At 46.7% G+C, this 22,398-nt stretch overlaps 1 pseudogene; it reads right to left on the bottom strand.

Moving 5' to 3' along the window:
• Window positions 1-4,528: 4,528 nt before the first annotated feature.
• LOC104677741 lies at window positions 4,529-5,809 on the bottom strand (annotated as a pseudogene).
• Window positions 5,810-22,398: the final 16,589 nt, after the last annotated feature.

The raw sequence follows: 22,398 nt of genomic DNA, 5'->3' as shown, positions 1-22,398 counted from the left end.
CCTTGCCTCTGCTTTCTAAGAAGACATGGGTGAACTTATTGACTAGATCAGAACAGAGCCCAGGTGCAGGTCTCTAGAAAATTCTTGTAAGACCAACACTCACATAACACAGTAACTGTGCCCATCTGATGTCTATCATTCAGTCCACAATTCTCCATATGTCGACAACGCCAAGGTCCAAGGCCTTGCTGAAATTGCAGCATAGATACATCAGCACTCGCTGGTCTACCAGGCCAGGCTGCTTCCTCATTTGCTGTGCTGCTGATTAACTTAGAGCCTCACTCTTCTTGTCTGTAAAATAAAGATGAGGATGATAGCAGTCTCAGAGGCTGCTGTGAGATGATGTATGTAAAGCACTTTGTGGCTCATAATTTAAGAGTGTCACCCAAATGGTGGTGGTTGGAAGTTGAAATCCTACCAAGGCAAGGCTGAGAGTCCGGAATGACTTGTTTCTTGTCATTTGGGTCTTTCCCATGATCACAATTTTCCATTCTCAGTGCTCAGAAATCATCCACTTAATAATCTGTTCTAGAATTTTGCTAGAAATTTATTACAAACTCAATGGCTTGTAGCTCATAAAACTAATCCTCTTCCCTCTTTGGGAAACTGAAGTAAAGCACCACACCTTGATCTATAACTGATGTGAGAGTAGTACCCAGATTATATAGAGAACCCCTGTAAATCAAGCAGAAAAAGATAAACAACCCAATAGAAAAACTGGCAAAGGACGTGAATAAGCAATTCACAGAAGAGGAAAACTGAATGGCCCATAAAAATTCAAAACCGTGTTCAACTTCATTTGTAATCAGGAAAGCATGAATTAAAATCATGGTGAGCAACAATTTCACACCCTTTATTTTAGGAACTCTGTAAGTCTGACAGTTCTGAGGGCCATGAGAATGTGGAGGAAGGGAACCCTTACACACTGCAGTGGAGTGAGAATCGGGACTTTCTGGCAAACAGCAGCAAGTGAAACGTAGACCCCACCCCTCAGCGAGACAACGCCCAGGTACACACCTGAGATAAGCTCAAATGTTCCAGCAGCGTTGTTTATTAAGAGAAATGGTGCAAACAACTTACATGTTTATAATTTAAAAACGGATTAAGAAATCATAATATGTTTATACAATGGAATACTACTTAGCAATTTAAGTGAATGAACATGAAAGAGGGTGGAAGGAAAGCTTCTAAGTCCTAGTAACCAACTGCTTAATTTTTTAAAACAAATAATGGTTCCATGGGTATAACCACTTTAAAAAATTCCTTAAACTGCACCTTTAAGATTTGTGAATTTTATTAATGGATATTATGCTCCAATAAAAAAGTGTACAAAAATAAGTGAATGTAAAATTCATGTGTCACATAGACGAATCTCAAAACCACAGGGTTCAAAAAACATGTTGCTGAAGGCATAAATGAGTTACATATGTTGCTGAAGGGATTAAATGAGTTACATAAAATATAGTATAGGTGAGCATGGTGGCTCACACCTGTAATCCCAGCACTTTGAGAGGTCGAAGTGGGAGGATCACTTGAGCCCAGAAGTTTGAGACCAGCTTGGGAAACATAATGAGATCCCCATCTCAACAACAACATTAAAAATTAGCTGGATGTGGTGGTGTGAGCCTGTGGTCCCAGCTACTCAAGAGGTTTAGGTGAGTGGGTGGATTGCTTGAGCCCCGGAGTTTGAGACTAGCCTGTGCAACATGGCAAAACTAGGTATAAAAAATATTAAAATTAGCCGGGCATGGTAGTGCATGCTTATAGTCCCAGTGCTAGGGAGGCTGAGGTGGGAGGATCACTTGAACCCTAGAGGTTGAGGCTGGAGTGAACTGTGAGCATACCACTGCATCCAGTCTGCTGGGTGACAGAGTGAGACCCTGTCCCAAAAAATGTGTGTGTGTGTGTGTGTGTGTAGTACCATTTATATAAAGTTTTAAAACTTGCACAACTATTCAATATGCCATTTATGAATATACACAGATGTGGCAAAATTGTACAAACAGGCAGGGAAGTGAGGAGGGAGCAAATGGGTGTAGAAGGGCCACAGGCAACAAATAACTGAAACATTTACGTCTTAATCTGGGCGGTGGGTACACAGGTATGTCATTGTTTTATCGTATGTATTTTTGTATGAATATACCTTATTTAAAGCTTTTCAAAATAAAAAATCAGGACACATCATGTCTCTCTGCAGTCTTCTGGTTCCCTCTGTTTCCCCGGGATTCTCAAAGATGGCCCCGGAAGCTGAGTGTTGTCTGCCATGTTTCTCATGCTGAGCGGAGGTAGTGGCTAAGAACATGAGCTCTGGAGTCAGGCTGCCTGGGTGCAAATCCCAGCTCTGCCGTTTGCTAGCTGTGTGACCTTGGGCAAGTGATTTAACCTCTCTGTGCCTCAATGTACTAATCTGTAAAGTGAAGATTATACTAAGACCTGTTGAATAGGGATGTTGATGGGATTAAATGAGTTGAAATGCCTAAAATGGTGTCTGCCGTTTTGTCCACACTAATGTGTCAGCTCTTATGATGGCCTTGCTAGGCCAGAAGTCTGGACTGTTGCAGAAGCTGAGTGCTACTTCAATGTGAACCTTCCTTTCACTCTTAGCCTGTTTCACCCTCTCCAGCTCTCCTCCTTTTTAATTTTATTTTTTAGAGATGGAGTCTTGCTCTGTCTCCCAGGCTGGAGTGCAGTGATGTGATCACAGCTCACTGTAGCCTCAAACTCCTGGATTCAAGCAATCTTCCTATCTCAGCCTTCTGAGTAGCTAGTACTACAGGTGTGTGCCACCATGCCTATCTATTCTGTATAGGGTCTTGCTATGTTGCTCAGCCTTATCTTGAACTCTTGGGCTCAAGCAGTCCTCCCATCTCAGTCTCCCAAAGTGCTGAGATTACAGGCATGTACCACCAGGCCCAGCCTCCTGCCTTTCTCATAACAGAAGGCACAGAAACAAGAAAAAGCAGAGCATTCTCACAGTTCATTTTCCTCGTGGTCCACCCTGAGTGAAAGGCCTTGAGCTTCTTCACTTGCCTTTCTTCTCTGCCTCACACTCTGGAACCCCACCGCTGTCACCTTAAGGGCTTTCCCTCAAGCCTGAGTACACTCGGGGCCTGGACTTCCTGACCTTCTGCTTCGGAAGCTACTCATTGTTTCATTGGGCCCATGTGATGTTTAAAATATTTTAAACAGCCGCCTATTTTTATAAATCAGGAGAGTTCCTATTACAGTCTGAACCTTAGTATCTCTTGCAAAATGGAAAGATCTGACAACGTCAGGCCCATAGGGCATGTGGCTGAGTGACAGCACCAGTGAAAGTGAACTCCACGGTCCTCCCTGCTGCCATACCCGGGCACCGCACACAGAGAGCAAGTGTGTCACGTGCGAGGCTCCTTGCCATGGTACCGGGGCCTGGAAGGTGCCCAGGCTCTGCTTGCTGAGCAGTGGCCCCAACACGGGGATGCCTGTCCCAGAAGAACATCCTCATTGCATCAATGACACAGAGATGCCATATGGACCCAGGGCAGCTCTGTCTTGTTGCCTGGCCTGCTCTGGGCATCTGAGTTAGCAAGTACCACTTAGGCTGAAGGTCCCATAGCCTCTTTATCATGCTGTTCTGTTCTGCCTCCCTCCTCCCACCTTTAAAATGTGAGCTCCCTGATGGGCCCTCTGTAGCGTGTATCTATCCATTAAGGTCCTATGAGGAAGCACCTGAAGGTGACTTTCCTTTGGGGAGAAAAATCTTTCATTGAAGTTAAACCTCTCATCCGAAGTTCCCTGAGATGTGAATCATCATCTGGGACACCCCAATGGCACCTGTATTTTCACTCCTGCCTTCCACACCTGGACAGCCACTCCCACTCTGAGGAGAGCCACCCAGGTGTCTGGAGCAGGGGGAGGCTGTGGTGGAGCAAAGCGGACAATGAAGGAGGGGGCAGAGACAGGGGGCAGCCGACCTTGCTGTCCCCTCTGGGTATGGCTGCTCTGAGGCCCTGAGATGTTGGCCGCCTCTGGGATTTCTCCATCATTGCATATGTCTGACCCTCTTCTGTTTTTCTCAGTGAATTGCCAATAACATACCTTATGCCCGAGGGGTTGGATGCAGATTTGTAGGAATGGCAGGAAAAGAATTGAACCTCAGGACTGTCCAACTCAGCCAGGGATTTGGAGAAGAGAGAAACCAAAAGCATGGTGGGTATAGGTCTGATGAGGACGGGAACAGGACCTCATTCCAGGCCTGCGGAACACAGGGAGGAAGCAGGCCTGATCCAAGAAAGAGAGACCACAGGGCAGAACCAGCAGGACGCACGTCGGCTTCCAAAGGTGCCCTTTCCCCAACAATAGACTCATTCATATTTCTTTTTTATTTTTTTGAAAAAAGCAGCAACTCTTTAGTGATCATGGAATTAACCTGACAGCAATTCAATGTGTTTAAGCATCTGGCACATCTCCTAAATTGCACCAAAAGAATTTGGAAGTACTTGGTTTGGTCTCAAAGGCAAAACGAAAGGACAAGGAAGGGGCCCGGCCCTCACATTTCCGAGGCCGCGTGCATCCCATTGATTAAGCGGCCCACCTGGGTGTAGCCCTTCTTCTTGTAGCTCTCATAGGCCTGCAGGGCAAACAAAACCAAGACTGTGATGAAAAGGGTCACCCTGAGTAACAGCACCACCAGGAGGACAGTCTTGTCCACCATGGCCTGGGTGAGGGGCTCGGTGGTGACCACCAGGTACTGGCCTTGGGTGCTGGGCTGGCACGAGTCCATGGCTAGCATCTTAGGGCCCCCTGAGCTCCTGGGTGTTGGCCCAGTGGAATCAGTACCTGGTGTGGCTTCAGTCGCTACCTACTCTGGTGCCTGGGGTGTGCCTGGCTCAGCAGCTCTCTGGGTGTATGGCGTGGGGCTTGGCTGTGTCGTGGGGGACGTGGCCTCCACCTCAGGGATTCGGCTGGTGTGGGGCACTGGCACTGGGCTGGCAGTTGGCTCCTTGGCTTGTGCCTTGGTGGTGGTCACCACTGTGAGGTTGGGGGAGGGCTCTGGGGTTGTGTTAACCACAGGCTGGTCCACTGACATCTGGCTAATGGGACCTTGTGCTTGGGGACGCGTAGGGGCTGCAGGGCTTGCCATGGTGTCACTGGGCATGTGCTTGGAAGGACTTGGCTGAGTGCTCATGGGGCTGCCCATGTTTGCTGTGGTGGCCACAGTCTGAGCATGTGTGGCCAACGTGGCCAGGGTTGCTGTTCTTGGCACCGTGCTGCTATTTGGCACTTGTGCCAGGGCTGTGCTGAGAGATGGATGCCCAGTGGCGGTAGCGGATGTGGATATGGGCGTGGCGGGTACGAGTGTCACGGGAGTGCTGGAGGCCTCAGTGGTGGGAGTACTGGAGGCTGCAGTCCTACTGGAGGCTGCAGTCGTGGGAGCACTGCAGGCCTCAGTCGTGGGAGCCCTGGAGGTTGCAGTCGTACTGGAGGCCGCAGTCGTGGGAGCATTGGAGGCCGCACCATCAACTGCACCTCCTGAAGCTGCTGGTTCACTCAAGTCTGTCCTGCTTATGTCCTCTGTTGTGACTTCCGTAGAGTTGAGGTGGGCTGCCGAAGTCCTTTTGGTCAACGTGACAGGAGAAGTCGCTGCCGTGGTTAGGCAGACGTTTTATTGCTCAGACGTTTTATTATCAACTGTTTCCACAGACGCATTCCTCTTGACTAATCCATTCCACATTTTGTTAGGGACAAAGTTGCGTGGATCGTTGGATGCCGCATGACTTTCTGATAAGGACAAGAAGAAAATCCAAATTACCACAAGAGCTGTCCACATCTTGCGCCTGAGCTGGGAGCAAGGTTGTGCCATCCCTGAGGCTCCCAGCCAGCCAGCTCCTCAGGCTGCTAATGGTTCTCTCCTGCTTGGCCAAGGGATCAGAGGCCGCGGCTAAGGGCATGCCCCCAGCCTGGGCCATCTTCCTCCTTGGAGAGCTGCGGGCCTGGCACTGTGTCACTGGGCGAGGTCTGGCTTTGCAGGGGGTGAAAGCCACGTGGTGGGGCACTCCTGGGCCATGCCATCCTTTGTGGCACATGTGAGACGAAGGCAGACGCTCCACTCTGGTAACAGACGCAATCGGGCTCAGCAGGCCGGCGGCGGCCTGGCGGCCCTAGGACGGTAGGAAGGAGCCCGCGGCCCGGCGCAGGGACGTGGCTGGCAGCGCAACCTAGGCAGCTCCTAGCAGCGCGCCTTGCTCGGGCCCCCGACTCATTCATATTTCTCTGCTTGGAATTTTATTTCTGAGAAGCTCCTTTTTTTTTTTTTTTTTTTTTTTTTTTTGACTCTTTTCTCTTTTAGAATCACAGATCTGGAAACCCGCCATTCTAAATTCAGCAATTTCTAGCCCAAACATCAAAACGTCTTGCAGGCCCCGCGTGAGGGTTGTGCTATCATTTATTCAGCGGAAGGTATGATTGGGGTTTATAGGGAATCAGGTGTCCTGGGAAATAACTCCACACCCCATCCCCAGCGTTAAGGTCACAGACACTTTACTCCTTTGGCCCAACTTAGATGCAGAGCAGAACTCTCTCCACTGCCTCTGAGAGTCCTTTTACCAAGTCCTCAGTGCTCAGAGGAGCAATGCTTTAACTGGGACTCTGCAAATTGGAGGGAAAAGAGGATCTGGGGACATGATTTCAAGCAGCTCGTGGTGGCATACAAAAAAAAGTCTCTTTTACTTCTAAGTTTCAGGTTTAGTGCTTTTTGTAACTTCCATTCAAAAAACGAATTGCAAACCCAGTTATCAGATTTCAGCCAGGACTGAATACACGCTAATGGACAGCTGTGGGGAGGCTGGCTGAGGAGAGCAGGGGAGGGTGGGAGTGACACACTGGTGAACAAGTGCGGACGATCTCTACCCCCACCCCCAGAGTGTGGCAAAGGAGGAAACTTTAGCTTTCACATATTGCTTGTCCTAATTAGGATAAAGTCTGCCTGTTGTTTCAGGAAAAATTAAGGAGAAAAGGTATCTTCTTGATTTTTAAAAATCTGTCAGAATATAGGTGGAAGTACTTACGGTAGAAACATAAAAGGCAATGCAAGTCTGATAATATCCTTTAGACTTAATGAATGGACGTAAATATGAATGGAAGCAGTTCATTCATATTTCTGCAGCTCTGAATTCCTACGGCTCAGACCCTTTTTCCCCTGTGAAGCTATTCTAGGACAGAAAAGGAATACATTTCAATTCTCTGTGTCACTGTAGCAGAGATATTTCTGGCTCACCAAATAGCCACGTGCCCTCCCCGACTTCCTAGCCCCCTTGCAGTTAGGCGTGGACAATGTGCTGTGAATACAGTGACAACGTGCTGTGTGCTCTTGGATAAAGGGCATTGTCTCTCTGCCACAGTGACTAGCAGTGCTCCATCAGCCTGGACTCCTGAGTGACCATATGGAGCAGAGGACTTCTCTACCCACAACCCACATTGGCAGGGGCATGAATAAGAAAAAACTACTGTAATGAGTCATTGAAATTTGGAGGTCAATTTGAAATTGTATGAGCTTGGATAAGTAACTTAATCTAGTCTATTTAATCTAGCCTATTCTGATATTTCAGAAAATTATATTTATTAAAACACATATACTTATATACAACACACATATACACTCTTCCTCTGTCATCCCCCTGCATTTCCAAAGTTTAGAAAAACATATACATCTTTCAGGTCTTGTAATTACTTTCTCACAACACTGTCTCTATTGGCTATGACTAGATCTAGTTTTCTTTGTGGGGAAGAAATAAATATCAATGCAGACCGAGGTGAAAACGGGGAGAGGGAGAATGGAGATGGAATGAAAGCACAGCCAAAGGGCAGGCATTTTGAAAGGACACCTGAGCATTTTGGGAGTGCTGATTTGCAAGAGTTGACAGTCATGTTGATTCTGAGGTATTTTCAGTGGGAAGCTGGAGTGCAGAAGCAGGTTTTGTAGCAAGACTGAAGAATTAGTGGAAAGGTCTCTGCACCAGCTATCTGCAGACCCAAGTTCCCTGCCTCTATCCTTTCTGTACCATTTACCTTTTAAAGGAGGTAATAATGCCCAGCATGGTGGCTCACACCTGTAATCCCAGCACTTTGGGAGGCTGAGGCGGGCAGATCACCTGAGGTCAGGAGTTTGAGGCCAGCCTGGCCAACATGGTGAAACCCCGTCTCTACTAAAAATACAAAAATTAGACGGGCGTGGTGGTGGGTACCCGTAATCCCAGCTACTTAGGAGGCTGAGGCAGGAGAATCATTTGAACCCAGGAGGCGGAGGTTGCCGTGAGCTGAGATCACACCACTGCACTCCAGCTTGGGCAACAGAGCATTACTCTGTCTCAAAAATAAATAAATAAATAAATAAATAAATAAATAAATAAACAAACAAACAAATAGATAAATAGAGATAAATAAAAGACGATAATAAAATCCAACACTTCCACAGTGATTTCAATGGGCCTGACTCCATGCACAGCTTTTTATGTACACTGGCTCATTTGAGGCTCCCCACAACCCTTTGAAGTTGCTACTATTATTAACTGTTGGAGTAGACTTAAGTGACTGTCTCCAAAGAGATCAGATCCAAATTCCTAGAACCTGTCAAATGTAATCTTATATGGAAAAAGGATCTTTGCAAGTGTGATTAATTTAAAAATCTTGAGGTGGGGGTGTTACCCTGAGTTATCCAGGTGGGCCTTATGCCTTCAAGAGTGTCCTTATAAGAGAAATGTGGGGCATTATGGATGCACAGAAGAGGAGAATGCAATATGACCGTGGAGGCAGAGATTGGAGGGCTGCAACCTAAGCCAAGGAATGCTGGCTCAGCTGGAAGCTGGGCCAGGCAAGGCAAGGATTCTCCCCTTAGCAACTCTGGAGGGAGCGCGGCCCCACCTGCTTTTTTTTTTTTTTTTTTTTTTTTTTTTTTTTTTTTTTTTTTTGAGAGGGAGTTTCGCTTTTGTTGCCCAGGCTGGAGTGCGGAGGCACCATCTCAGCTCACCGCAACCTCCGCCTCCCGGGTTCAAACGATTGTCCTGCCTCAGCCTCCCGAGTATCTGGGATTACAGGCATGTGCTATCATACCTGGCTAATTTTGTATTTTTAGTAGAGACGGGGTTTCACCATATTGGCCAGGCTGGTCTCAAACTCCTAATCTCATGATCCACCCTCCTGGGCCTCCCAAAGTGCTGGGATTACAGGCGTGAGCCAACGCGCCCAGCCCCACCTGCACCTTTATTTCAGTCCAGTGATAGAGACTTTAGACTTTTGGTCTCCAGGTTTGTGACAGAATAAATTTCTGTCGTTTGAAGCCACCAAATTTGTGGTAATTTGTTATAAAGGTTGTAAAGTTGTTACAGCAATCACAGGAAACTAGAATACCCCTATCCTGTAGATGAGGAAACGGAGGCACAAAAAGACGGTGTAACCTACCTAGGTCCCCTGGGTGAAGAGTAGCACAGTCAGATTTAAACCAGATCAGCGTGTCTTTGGGGTCTGGGCTCTGCATGCCTCTGCCTGCTGCTGAGAGGACCTGGGAACTCAGCAGATGTTAAGACACTGTTGTGAGTAGGGCAAGCAGCTTTGCTCAGTGGCAGAAGAGTCATCCAGGCTCCACCTCAGCCCCATGTTCTCTGGCAGTTTAGCCACTATCCTCAGGCACTGGTGTTTCCCCAGTCTCTACAGGCCTGGTGGGCTTCAGAGTTTCCTCTGTCAGCTGCAGGTGATTCCCTGGATGGTCCACGTTCTCTACAGACGAGAACTACAGCAGCATGAGCCGGCACCTGGAGGAGAAGGGTTCCAGCTCCTGCTCGCTGCAGCACCTGGAGGCTTCCAGTGGGTTCTGGTCTGGAATGACATCACTGAGAATAGGTTTATAAATGATCTGTGGAAGAAAAAGTGAGAATAGACATCAGAATTTGGCTCTTCCTTAATAAAGACATAATTGCAAACCTATCGAGCCAGACAGGAAGCTGGTTGGCGCCGTAGGGGAGCTGGTTTCCTGTACTGGTTGGCGCCAGGTGAGCATTGCAGGTCTTTGCCCTCTGCTAACACAGGTGCAACTTCCTTTTCTAGACAAGCAGAGAAAGTGTGCCAATTCAAATAACAGTGCCCAGGCTCCTTCATGCGTTCGTACCTTTGGCTAATTCCTTATGACAGAGACCCCCCAGTATCTGTTCTCCCCTTGTTGCTTCACAACAGAGCCCCTGGTGTGTAGCTGGGCACGTAGCTGCACAGAATAAAGACCACATTTTCTAGCCTCCCTTGCAACTAGGTGGGTCATACAACTAATTTCTGGCTGACGGGATACAGGTGGAACTGTGTGAGACTTTTAAGAAGCAACCTTAAAGGGAGGGGCATGCCCTTCTTCTCTCCACCCTCTTTCCTGCTGGCTAAAATCCAGACAAGATGGAGCCCATGCAGCCATCTTGAAGCAGTGAGGTGGAAGCCTCATGGTGAGGGTTGGTGGAACAACAGGAGAGAAGCAGCTTTGGTCCTTGAAGCATGGGCGTAGACTACCTGCCTTCAGTCTTCTTTTACATGAGACCGCTGCTGTTTTGGGTTTAGCCAAAACTGATAACCTTTCTTTCCTCAACTGTAACAACCCTTATTTGTGACCTTGCTTAACCAGAGATTCGTTGTCTCCAAACCCCTCTAAGTTCAGCCAGCATCATTGTCCACACTAAGAGAAAGCAAAGAGAAGACATATGTAGTGGGAAGTGTTCTGATTCTGCCTTTACGAAAGATGAAGCCGAAATACAGAAGGTGTTTTAAGATAACTTTAAAGTAAGGCCTATTATGCCTCTGTCACCCATTTGTTGTGCCTGAAATGCATCATCGTGTGGTTTCAGTTCCAAAAGAGGAAAGGGATGTATTCAGATCACAGGCAAGGCTGCTCTGCGGCATTAATTGTATGCCTGCGCTCGTGTGTCCACTTGGGTGTGTGTCTTACATTGCCAACTGCATGGTGAATTAGCTTGAAGCCAGGGACCAGGTCTGGAATGAGCCACGTCTGATATATGGTTTGCATCCTGTGTTGAGCCAGGTACATGGGCTGCCTGTTATAAATGTGCTTACTGGGATGATGCATGCAAGACCTTTGCCAGGATTGCTTTAGATATGTCAACCATCTGCACATTTACATGTGGTAGACAAAATTGCAAGTCTCACGTGGTTTCCCTGCTTTGTTTTCCTTCCCCCTGGTTTACTCTAAAAAAATTGCTAATAATCTTTAGAATTTCTCCTTAAAGTAAGCTTTCGTGACTTTTTTGTGTGTTCTGAGAATTAGGTGCAAATACATTTTGACTTGCAAATTCTAACTCAGCAGCTGAAGGCTTCAAGTAGAGGCCCTTACATTCTTTTGCCTTTCTCTACATAGACTCATTCAGGAGCATAATTACACTCTTAAAAAACATAACACTTCTTATTTTAAAGCATCAGTATTGTAATTACCTTTATTATGATTAACCTATACAACTGTCTTTGGAATTGCTTTAAAATAACAATCTACTGACATAATTAAACACACTTTAACAATGCATACTGTATTTATATGCTATCTTAAAGCTTTTCTTCAATGATTTTACAAGTCTTACACTTCCTGCAAAGAAATTTACTAGTTCATTAAGCTATTTCATTGTAACTTAGGTTTTTAAAAACATGTACTGCCAGAATCCTCAGCTATAGCTTTAATCTTGCTATTTATAACTGGAACAGAAATTAAGTCAGTACTTCCAAAACAAAACTTTCTGATTCAGAGGTCAGCCAATTTTAACTCAGATTCAGAATTTACAGATGTGGTAAGTCCTCCTGAGTACAGGCTGTAGGTAGCTCCAAAACTGTCCACCTGAGGCATCTCATCATATTTGGGAAGAAGCAGCCAAAGAAAATGACCAGTAGCCTCAGCCGTCATTTCCAAACAGTTCTTTTCTATAAATGAAAGCAGCATCCAATCTCCGGGGTGTAAGCCAAGAGTTTGACACCCAGCCACTCAGTGATAAGCCAGGTGAGCTTGTCGAGTCAGTTTGTGCAAAATGCGTTCGTCTTAGCTTTCCACATCAACTCACAGGAAGAACCTAAAAAGAAAGTCGTCTAGTTAAAGATGGGAGGCAGTAAAAACAAAAAGGCACCAGGGTCCCTTCTGCCACACATAAGGAGATGATCTGCATTGATGCCCACACTCAAAAGCATCCAGGCATATGCAGAACATATCTAGGGCATATATAGGGTATATTTAGGGCATATGCAGGGCATATATAAGGTTTATCTAAGATATATTTAGGGTATAGATAGGGTATATCTAGGGCAGATGTAGGGTATATGCAGGGCATATGTAGGGTATATCTAGGGCATACATAGGGCATACTAGTTCATATGTAGGACATACCTAGGATGTATCTAGGGCATACCTAGGGCATATATAGGGTTTATGTAGAACATATGTGTGGTATATCTAGGGTATATCTAGGGCGTATGTAGGGTATATCTAGGGCATACATAGGGTATATATAGGGCATATGTAGGGCATATGTAGGGTATATCTAGGGCATACATAAGGCGTACTAGGTCATATGTAAGATACACCTAGGATATATCTAGGGCATATGTAGGGTATATGTAGGGCATAGGTAGGGCACATGTAGGGCATACCTAGAACATATCTAGGACATATGTAGGGTATACATAGGGTTTATGTAGAGCATATATATGGTATACCTAGGGTCTATCTAGGGCATATATAGGGTATATGTAGGGTTTATGTAGAACCTATGTATGGTATACCCAGGGCCTATCTAGGGCATATGTAGGGTATACATAGGACTTATGTACAGCCTATGTATGATATACCTAGGGCATATCTAGGGCATACATAGGGTATATATAGGGCATATGTAGGGTATATGTAGGGCATATCTAGGGCATATATATGGCATACTAGGTCATATGTAAGGTATACCTAGGAGTTATCTGGGGCATACATTGGGTATATGTAGGGCATAGGTAGGGCATACGTAAGGCATACCTAGAACGTATCTAGGACATATGTAGGGTATATGTAGGGTTTATGTAGAGCACATGTATGGTATACCTAGGGCCTATCTAGGGCATATGTAGGGTATACATAGGGCTTACGTAGAGCCTATGTATGGTATACCTAGGGCATATCTAGGGCATATGTAGGGTATATCTAGGGCATATGTAGGGTGCATCTAGGGCATATCTAGGGCAAATGTAGGGTTCATGTAGAGCATATGTATGGTATACCTAGGGCATAGCTAGGGCATATGTAGGGAACGTATCATACCCTAGCCCTGAGCCTGCTGCACCAGCCCCTCTCGGTGCTGCTTCTACATTTCATTCCAGCGAGGTTTTATGGGACTTAGCATCTTCCAGAACAAGCTCTGAAAGGCTTCTTTGATATCCAGTAGAAATTTGTGTAGAAAGTAGACAATAGAGGCTCTGTGTTCTGAAAAGAATAGACATTCATCGAGAAAGAGTTTTCTCCCCTCTGCATGTTGAATTTAACTAAAACAGGTAGCAAAATTCACAAAGTAGTACAGTCGGCAACGTGCATTACGTGAGGCAGAACCTGAGGCCGATGTTCCAGGACGCCACCTATCGTTGGTCTCTCTTTATAAACTGCAACACCCCACTTCATCTCTTCCTGCTGCTAGCTCAGGTCAGGATTTTGTCATTGACTGCCCAGTTTACCGAAAGAACCTTCTTCCATTTCTCCGACCCTTTCAGACTCCATACTATTGCCGCTACGATTGCTCTAGAAATGGTGTTGGCCTAGTTAGTCTCTTACAAAAACTCTTGACACCATCCCATGGCCTTCGGAATAAAATTGAACTCCTCTTAAGCCCTCATGTCCTCCCTGCTCTGAGGCCTGCGTACTTCTCCAAACCTCCTCTGGCAGCTGCCTACACATTTCCTTGCCTCACTCATCCAGAATGAACCCCAAACACATCATGATTTTTATCCCTTTGCCAAGATCTCTTTCTGTCAAGTGCATTCTGCCTGCCCTCCTCTCTGTTCACTTTTTAATTTCTTGGCCTCTAACGCTGTGGCTAAGAGTCAGTAACCCAGGAGGCCTCCCCTGACTCTTCCACCTCTCTCTGTGCCTGGGAGTGCCTCTGTGCTGAGTTCATCTCACTGTGTGGTCAATGTGAACTGCAGTGCATCATAAACACTGCAGTTCATCATAAGCACCTGGAGAATATAGACTGTAAGATCCCTGTGGGCAGGGCTGTGCATTATTCATCAGTGCTTGACATGGTGTCTGGCACAAATTATATGCTTGACATGTATTATTGATTAAATGGATCTACAGCCAGGAAGAAAGGGAGTGAAGGCATCATAACTATGATGCCAACGGCAGGTCCAGACACCATCAAGCCATCTTCTCTCTCCGTGACTCTCCCATTTTACCCTGTTTCTCCCTTTTCCTCCTCAACTCACCATAGGCACCAGCATCGTCAGCAGGCACAAGAACATGCTGGGGCTGGGCAACAGAATAGGAAGGGGAAAGTTCTAGAAAGTTGTGTTTGTCTCTTTACTTCCATATACGTTTCTATTAACCCCATTCATATTGGATATTGAGTGAGAACCGCCACAAAAAGGTGAAGAAGAGCAGAGACAGGGTTGGGAAAGGAGAGGAGAAAAAGCAACAACAAAAAACACCACAATTTTTTTTGTAATACCATTAGAAATACAGTATTACAAATGAGGAACCTCTTCAAATTGAGAGAAGTAGAGTTGAATATAAGTCACCCAAATATTTTCGGATGCATATGCATAAGCCATTGGCTGTGCGTGTTCCTCTATGTTCTGAGATCCAGTTCCGCCCTGCTCTGTGCTCTGGAAGGAAGGCATCCATAATCTGCTTCAGTCGGGCTCCTTACCTCCTAGCTCTTAGATCATGACTGTGGGACACACACCCTTAGCAAATTAGAGAGAAGAGGGAGAAAGTCAAGGTATTTGTTTCTTTTTCTCCCTCCTTATTTCCCTAGCTCCTGGCAAGGCTCACCTGTCCGATTTTCAACAGAACTGCCAGTCCAGTCTCAAACAGGATAAAGGTGTCCACACTTGCTTAAAGAATACGGCATCTATAGGAATAAGTACCTGGTCTTTCTAAATGTCATTGTTACAAAAATAGAGGCAGCCAGGGAGATTTCTACTGCAAGGGTTCCCAGCTGGTCTTCTGGGCTACTGTGGATAGTGTAAAATGAGACTTTCTCTGAGTTTCCCTTCCAGCCTCTCTCTCCTGAGACAAGGACCACTCCTGACCACAGGCCCTCTGCTCAGGCCCCTTCCCCTTTCTTCATCTAACACCTTCAATCTGTGACAATGAATTTGAGCCATGTTGGCACCAAAATGTCATTTACACTCTTCCTTCACTCCATAACCAAAGTCTAAAGTTCCATTCAAATGCAAAATATCTTTCACTGCTTTCTTCAGTGGTCTTTGGATTCCTCACTCCTACTTTCAGATCTAAATGGGGAATGTATGCAGTGTCACCCATCGTAGGGGGCATTACAAATACAGGTAAATAGCTCGAGGGTGAAGACAGTCCTCCAGAGATGTGTCCCTTACCTGGGTCAGGCACAGGACTAAGCACTTCCACATGCGCCGCCTAATTTAATCTGCTTAAAAACCCTTGAGGTAATGAGCATGATTTCCCTCATTTCATAGACAAGAAAAGTGATTACTGAGAAGTTACGAAATTCCTCCAAGGTTACACTAGCTCCTGCCAAGGCAGGATTCAGACACTAAGACGCCAGAATGCTTGCTCTTAACCACCGGACTCTACCACTGTGAGAGCTCAGACAAGCCTGCCATCATCTCTAAGCCTGAATTTCCTCCAGTGAAAATGACAGCACAAGATTGAATCACTTAAAAAGTCCCTCCTGCTCCAAACCCAGGCAATTCTCCTAGGGGGCTGCTTTACCTCCGTCTACCACCAGGTGGCGGGCAGCCAGCCGTGCAACCGGGTTGCTCGGGCTGCAGGGTGAAGACCCATTATCCCCCTCAACCCTGTCTGACTGTGGCGTGGGAATGGAGTGGAAACTTGTTCCCAGTAGTAATTGGTGTAGAGCCACAAAACTTCTAAGGTGGCAGAGTCAAGAGTTTAACCAGTTGGTCGAATGCCTATGGACATGTATTTCCATCAGCTACAGCTGTTCTGCTTAGTTGAGAAGTAACACAGGAGACCCTGGGGTCTCACACCACCAGTTCCTGGCAGCTCAGTTCCTGCAAATGGTGTGTTGGAACCAACATTCAAAGTAACTATAGATAAAGAAGTAGATGCATGGCATCCCAAGGTGGATGTTCTTGATCAGCGAAAGATTGAACTGCTGCCAATAGCAACCCAAACCCACTCCCTGAAGCCCCAGTGAGGCCTCTCACTGGTAGCACCTAATTGGATGTGTGAAAATAAGAATGAACTGAACTTGGCCTGGCAAAATGAAGACACAGTTTGTGACAGACGCACAGCCCAGGACTGGCTTCCCACAGATCCAGCTTTTGAGCCCACAGATGGCATCTTCAGGGAGACGTCACGGAACCGTGGATGGTCTGGCTACGTGCATGCTCTGACAACCTTAGCCAATGAGAAGGAGCAGGGGCTGTCCTTGGTGTGTTCACTTTTCCCTGCTGGTGGGGTCAGGGACATCCTGGTCACCCCAGCAGTGGCCTGCCTTGTTCCCACACTCCAAGATAAACCCTGAGGGTGGAAATGAGACAGTGATGCCTCAGGACTTGGGAAATGAAGGGTAAAAGTGGCGATGGATTCTTCTATCCTAGTCCTCTCCCTAAGGGTGAGTGTGTGTGTGTGTGTGCATGCAGACTAAATAATAAAACTGGGTGACAGCCCCATATCCAACGTTGCCATGGAGAGAAAGTGAAATGCAGGGAGGTGAGCAGGACTATTTCACTGGGGTACAAGGATTCCAAATTCCAAAGGCATTGCTCTTACCTCTCCCCATACTGCACTGCAAACTCACAGCCGCTCTCCAGATTTTGGAAACGTCTGTGGGGAGTTCAAGTCATTTCATTAAACTCTCATGGAGTGAGAAATTATACCTGTCATAATCCTGGCTAACTTTAGTCTTTTGGAAAAGCAGTAAAAAAAGTTTGCTAAGGAAAAGAAAATTATAAAGGTCACTATGTTCATTTACAACTGAGTTTTCCAAATTAAATTCTTGTTTTCTTAGTGAAAGAGAAAAAAACCCAATATTGGACTCCAAAAGATAATTAAAAAAAAAAAAAATTAAACTGAAATGATTTATTTAGAAAGCCAGTATAAAGAATGAAGCATTTATCTCCCCCTATAGCAAGGTCACCCAAACCCTCTGAGAGCTAGAAGTCAGCTATACGCTTGTTGGGAGCAATTAGCACTGAGTCAGGTCCGCCTGCATGTTGGGAGCTGATACGGTCTTAATCGTTGCATCCCACTGTGTGAAGAAATAAGCACTTATGTTAGCTCTAGGTCAATGACTGTGGCTCCCCCATATTTATGAGCTTGGAGTCTTGTCAGGCTGAACAAATAAAATAATACTTGTGGCTCCTTTGGTCCCAGCATCTTCCCAGGGATTGACTGTTCTTCCCGTGAAATGTCAGCTTTCATCAGCAAAGAGAACAAAGCAAGCTAGATTATTAGCTTGAGGAGGACTAAGGCACCATCTGGTGGCCGTTTACTATAAATCTTTGCCTCAGATGCAAATTCCTCACACAAAGGAGCCCTGCCTCCTGATCTGTAGGCTGCAGGGAAGCAGTCTGCCTGACTCGGGGAAAGCTGGAGAACACCCAAACTTCCACAGCATGGCGGGCCTCTTTTAAAGGCTTGTCCCAGTATAAAGTCCCCAGCCCCAAGTTTTATAACATCCTGACCACGAAGCCCAGAGAGGTAGCGCCCCCTGAGGTCTTCACAGCTTGAGAAAAAGAAAGAGCTGTTGGGGCTGTAACGTTTTAGAAGGTTCTTGAAAGGAAAAAATGCCCAAGAAATCCTAATTTTTTTCATCATGAATATTTTGCAGTACATAGAAAAAATATAAAGATCCTGCCTGTCCGGTTTTTTTTCTCATTTAAAACCTTCTTCATTGACTAAAGACCATTTTTACCAGACAAGTGCATTACAGACTCACCCTTCCCCAAGTGCAACCTCTCCCCTTGGGCTCCCCGACCACAGACTGGCCTTTGTCCTCTCTGACAGATGGCAATGACTAAAGTGACCCCAACTTGACATTTTTCAATCAGCAGCCACAGAGCAAGGCCATCACTGAGCAAAATTCCCAACTGACTAAGTTCTTCCCTGGAGTCCCTCCTCCCCACTCCAGCCGCTGTATCCATCCCCTTCACCCCCTTCTCTCCCCGGCCCTGCCATGGCCCCTCCTGACCCACGTGTGGGGGTGTGTCTCAATTCTGGAAAGCCTTGCTTGCTAGGATGAAATACTCTTTCAGAGGGTTTCCACATTACCGGGGAGGGGCTCTGTAAAACCTGTATGAGCCAAAGGATAGAGTTTCCAATCGTGTCATCTGGGGAGGGGGTGACAAGTTGTGACACATGGCTCTGGGCAGTAGACCGTGCGTGAAGCCCCTCAACTGTGGAGAGCCACGGTTTTGCCTGCTGGTAAGGTTGGCCCTAAAGAGAGGAGCCCTAAGACCCTGAGCTTCACATCCGATGAATGAATGTGCTTCTTCCTGGTGCCGGCCCCGTGCCCATGGCTCTCGTCTGCATGAACGAAGAAACTTTACCACTTCTGTCTCCTGCTGTGGTTGGTAGAGCTGTGTTTAGACTTGCCTGGTCTGAAATAAATAGTCGGGCACTTCTCCGAAACGGGCAGTTCACACTAATTAACAGGAAGAAGATGAAACAGGAACCCAGCTCAGAGGAGTTGTTCACCTCACAGATCAGGAGTAACCTGGTGCGGGAGGGGGCCAGGGTGTGGAGGAAGGAATGGGTGCCACAGAGAGGAAAAGTTTTCTCGGTACGAATTGGTTTGGGTTTCCTTGTTTGGGGCTAGAAAGGGGAGAAAGGAGGACAACTTCTTATCACTCACTTGCCTGGACATCATATTTAATGCTAGAGGGGTCACCAATGAATCCCCATTTGCAAAAGTCAAACGATGGCACCACCCATCAGTTTGCTGTTTCAAGAGGCCGATGCAGCTGGACTCCAGCTAATAAGGAGAAAGAGCAGAGTTACACCCAGGGCACTGCAGGACCATTTCGTTCGTTTGTTTTTGTTGGAATAACCTCTAAGTGCCCAAGAAGAGGCATCCTGAGAGGGGATCCTGGGGGCCACTTGCTGTGCTGCAGCCTTCTTCTGGAATGTAGAGGCCACTGCCACAGACTGGCTTAGAGAGAGGACAAGGGGAAGACCCTGCAGCGCGGAGCACTCCTTTACCTGGGGCCGGTTCAGGATTCCCTCCCCCGTCTGACCTCATGACTTCTCAAATGTCAAGTACTCCCCCTAAGCCATGGAAGCGAGTTCATCATATGTACTCAGTCACCGGAAAGGTTTGACAGGAAAATTATGAGGTGGTAGTACCGAGGCACCACCTTGGGAGTAGAAACACAACTGGATGAGAGGTCAGGAGAACCAGAGTATGGTGGGTTGACTTGTGTCCCCCGCAAATATATATATCGGCTTTCTAGTAGCTCAGCCCTCAAAATGGGACTATTTGGACATAGAGTCTTTACAGAGGTAATCAAGTTAAAAAGAGGTCATGAGGGGGGCCCTACTCCAACTTGACTGATGCCCTTGTAAAAGGGGAAATTTACAGGAAGAATGCCATGTGAGCATGAAGTTGTCCATCCATAAGCCAAGGAGACAGGCCTGGAACAGAGCCTTCCTTCATAACCCTCAGGAGGCAGCACCCTTGGACTGATATCCTCCAGAACTGACAGGCAAGACATGGCTGCTGTTTAAGCCAGCAGGGTGTGCTATTTCATGATGGCAGCCCTCACAATAGCATACACAGGGTCTATCTCTTTGCATAGACCTCCACCACTCTGGATAATTAGAAGTTCAACCAGACACATTCAGAATCCCTTGCAGCCCAACACTCTCTGACTTTCTGGCCTCCAGGCCTGGAATAACAAGGGGGAACATCTGGCCCCCTCAGAACCTAAAGAGTTGACAAACTGAGCCCTGCTTTTGTGAAACACATCCCAAATCACTACATTCCAAAGGCATCGTTTTCTGGAGCAGCCAAGCCCAGAGAGGGGCTAGGAATTACTGCCTCGTTCTGAAGCATTGTTTAACATAGTATAGAGCTAGAATTTGAAACTCATTTAAAATAAATCAGTAAATCAGTTAAAGAGTTCTCTTTCCTTACAAGCCTTGGTCCTCCTCCAGCCATGCTGGCCTTCAGGTTCAGGGTGCATTGTTCGTATGTGCTATTATTGGATGGTAGTAATAAAGAAGACCACGCGTTTGAAGGCACCTTGCTAATCACATTCTCTATTACCACCTCTTTCCACAGCTGCTACCATCAATTGTGTTGGGTTTTGCCTGGGAATAGCATGTGTTTGGTGAACTCTGAGTGTATTTGGATTGCAGGTGTAGGCTTGTTGGATGAAGAGGTGCAGGAGGGGAGTGGTGAGGGTGGAGACCAAGGTTGGTACATGACAGCAAGCTGGGGACATTCTGGAGGGTCTATGGATTCCTGCAGGTGCCTTCTCCTACGAATACTTTTCATAGTATCTTGCAAAGGAAAGTATCTTTTCCTTTGCAAGATGTCTATGAAACAGGCAACAGCTGTGGAAGCCAGATTTGAAATTTAACAGGTCAATTAAATACCTTGTTTTGACATTTTGGTACCAAGGTTGGCAAGACCACTCCAGGAATGGGTCTAATTGGGAAGCATCCCAAGCCCTCCTTATCCAGACACCCCCTGGTGTGTAGCTGCTCACACTGGTGCCAGAACTCAGAAAAGGGATCCTGGGCACAGAAAAAGCCATACCTGAGGCTGACCTAAGGTAGCTTCACACTCTGGCTGCTTCTGCTGCTACTGGTACTGGGGTAAGCCTTTAATGTGGCAGGAAAAGGGAGGGAGGGAGGGGGAGAGGGAAAGGGGGAGACGGGAGTCAGGCTCCTTTGAGGTGGTTCCATCTGTGCTGAGTGACTAAAATGAGGGTGATGTAATAAATAATCTGCAGACTTTCAACTGCTATAATTCTGTGTGAATAATTCTGATAATGACCCTTTACTCAGCAAGGGTGGCATCCAGATAAGCAGATTGCTAGAGCCTTCCTGTCAGCTTATGCTAACAGCGCATTTGATTGCCATCTGACATGATGTAACACACCACCGTGATGGACATGTCCCTGTTAGGCCTGCTGGGCCACCGGAGAAATGATGAAACAAGAACCTGTCTACATGAAGGGAGAGCCACCCCACAACGTGCTCGGGGCTTGTTCACTTCCTCTGTGCTTCCAGAGCAATTCCTTCCTCTCCTTCCTTTGGGTGGGCACCTAGTGTCCACCCACACTTCCTAGGCCAAGGGAAGGTCAGATGGACAGAGGCTTCAGGCTTAAGCCAGGAGAGTTTGAGGTTTTTTTCTTGTAAGCGTTTCTGTGTGAAGGGGAGAGAAACTGTCATGACAAAGTGGCTGGGCTGTGGTTTATTTGTGCATCTCAAAGTCAAAATTCTGACACCCTCAAGTGCTCTTATGATCCACATGCAGTGAAGTTTTGTGTGAGCATTTCCAATATCTCTTTCCCCATTTTGGTAAGAGCACTTCTACATCTTCTTGGGGAACCACTCGTTCCTCCATTCCCAGCCCAGACCAGATGAGCCCTATCAGGAAGCTTGTAGCCCAGCCTGGCCAGTGAGAATACTGCCCTTCCCAGGCATGGGCCGACTGGGGACACTCTTGGGATTTTGGTCACAGTCGTTGGGAAAGGGGTGCTTTATTTCTGCTAGAGTTGCCAAAGTAGTAGGATTAATCTAGAGGGGCCAGGGGCACCTCTGCCAAATTGGGAAAAGAGGCTGACCAAGAATAAAGCCACACAGAACTGAGAGATGGGTAGGGGGCGGGAGGTTGGGGTGAGATTCCTGGCATCCATTCAAATGTCTAGACCCAACTTTGTTTAAAATCGATACTATATTTTTCAGTCATACAAGTCAGTAAATTATATATCTCTCTCTTTTCCATTTTGGGTTAGGTTTCCATCATTTGCAACAGACAGAGTCATGACCAATACACAAAGCCCATCAGCTCCAAAGGCTCAGCATACAGAGTCCACCACAGCCTCTCATATAACCTGCTCTGCCCTCTGGGGCAGCAGGAGATGGACTGCCTCTCCCAGAGGGGCCAATGGATCTGAATCTGTGCTGGCAATATCCCCTCAATGCCCCTCCTTATTTAACTTCTGTCCATTGCCTCCACT

This window comes from Rhinopithecus roxellana, chromosome 2 (assembly GCF_007565055.1).
Source record: "Rhinopithecus roxellana isolate Shanxi Qingling chromosome 2, ASM756505v1, whole genome shotgun sequence".
NCBI classification, from domain to species: domain Eukaryota; kingdom Metazoa; phylum Chordata; class Mammalia; order Primates; family Cercopithecidae; genus Rhinopithecus; species Rhinopithecus roxellana.
This window is presented reverse-complemented; position numbering and strand designations above follow the sequence as displayed.